Raw genomic sequence first — 2,149 nt, 5'->3', positions numbered from 1 at the left:
AGTTGATAAACCTATCTAATATTCTTTTCGTTCTGGTTGATTACTTAACTCAGTATGTAACAGTTGATAAACCTATCTAATATTCTTTTCGTTCTGGTTGATTACTTAACTCAGTATGTAACAGTTGATAAACCTATCTAATATTATTTTCGTTCTGGTTGATTACTTAACTCAGTATGTTAATTTACATCAGAAACTTTATAGTAATATCGAGGGAGCCATCCTATGGTTACTCGAGGGCTATCTGCGTAAGGGATCACTACTTTTGATATGATAGACTAGAGACAAAGTAAGTAGTACACCCCTCATTGCCAACTGGGCTTCTCTGATTGAATATTGAGAGTTAACCGTCACTGTTATAACGCACTGAATATTGAGAGTTAACCGTCAGTGTTATAATGCACTGAATATTGAGAGTTAACCGTCACTGTTATAATGCACCCACAACCCAAAAGTGTGACTTGGTTTTTGGACGGTAACAGGAAACCTGGACTCACAATATTGACCGTGTGTATATCATTAGTGCTAATACACTTATATTAGCGGTGTATGTGGTTTTGGACGGTAACAGGCCGTAGACCAGGAAACCTGGACTCACAATATTGACCGTGTGTGTGTATCACTTATATTAGCGGTGTGTGTATTATTAGTGTATTAATACAGTCATACTGACTGCATGTGAATTATTAGTGAAAATAGTCATACTGGCCGCACGTGTATTACTAGTGCTAACACAGACATATTGAGCATGTGTGTAATACTAGTGCTAATACACTAATATTAGCTGTATGTGTATTATCAGTGCTAATACTTTCATATTAGCCGTATATGCATTATTAGGGAAAATACAGTCATTCTGACCGTATGAGTATTATTAGTGCTAATAAAGTCATATTGACCGTATGTGTATTATGAGTGATAATATACTGATATTAGTGGTATGTTTATTATTAGTGATAATACATACATATAAGCCGCATGTTTATTATTAGTGATAATACATTCAAATAAGCCGCATGTTTATTATTAGTGATAATACATATAAGCCGCATGTTTATTATTAGTGATAATACATTCAAATAAGCCGCATGTTTATTATTAGTGATAATACATACATATAAGCCGCATGTTTATTATTAGTGATAATACATACAAATAAGCCGCATGTTTATTATTAGTGGTAATACATACATATAAGCCGCATGTGTATTATTAGTGATAATACATACATATAATACAGTCATATTGACCGTATGTGTAATATGAGTGATAATATACTGATATTAGTGGTATGTTTATTATTAGTGATAATACAGTCATATTGACCGTATGTGTAATATGAGTGATAATATACTGATATTAGTGGTATGTTTATTATTAGTGATAATACAGTCATACTGACCATATGTGTAATATTAGTGATAATACAGTTTTCCTAACTGTATATGTATTATTAATACAATTATATATCGTACATTATACAAGTAGTAAAATACTCTACTTTTGGGAAAGATAAACATATATTTTAACCGTAAAGCTGTTAGTTAGGGTAAATTATAGTGATCAAACGTCATTCCAAATGTTTCATTAGCTGTTACATCGATGATGTAGTTCGTGTGGTGATTCACGTGCTTCAGTTTTTCGAATATCAGAGCTTCACTTGATAACCCACCACGTGGTATCTATAAAATTTGTCATTAAACATGAAATTACTCTTTAACACTTGTTATAGTGTGAACGCCTTTTACAAGCCAGCGAAGAAGGATTTCAATTATACTTGTCAGGAGACATTAATATTAGTCCTGTTAAATTTATAAACATTACATTCTTAATATAATCTCTTAGGGATCTTCCAGAATTAGAACATTCTATAATGATAGTATTCCACCATATTACATTTGTCTCATATCCATAGCCGACGACGTGTTCCGCTCAATCTAGGTTTGATGTCTGTGAACATCACAAATAATATTGATAAAAATAAACACAAAAAAAGGATTTATCTTACGCCACATTAGAGGTGATCAAGTCACTGAACCATTAAAAGTAAGCCGTGTAGGCGGAGTGTGTTGCTAACCTTGTCGTTTGGACTACGTGTCGCATAATGTGTCTTTCAGAACAAAATTATAATGCAAAACAAATAAATAAG

Source organism: Limulus polyphemus, unplaced genomic scaffold, assembly GCF_000517525.1.
Source record: "Limulus polyphemus unplaced genomic scaffold, Limulus_polyphemus-2.1.2 Scaffold3922, whole genome shotgun sequence".
Taxonomy (NCBI): domain Eukaryota; kingdom Metazoa; phylum Arthropoda; class Merostomata; order Xiphosura; family Limulidae; genus Limulus; species Limulus polyphemus.
Note: the sequence above shows the minus strand (reverse complement) of the source record.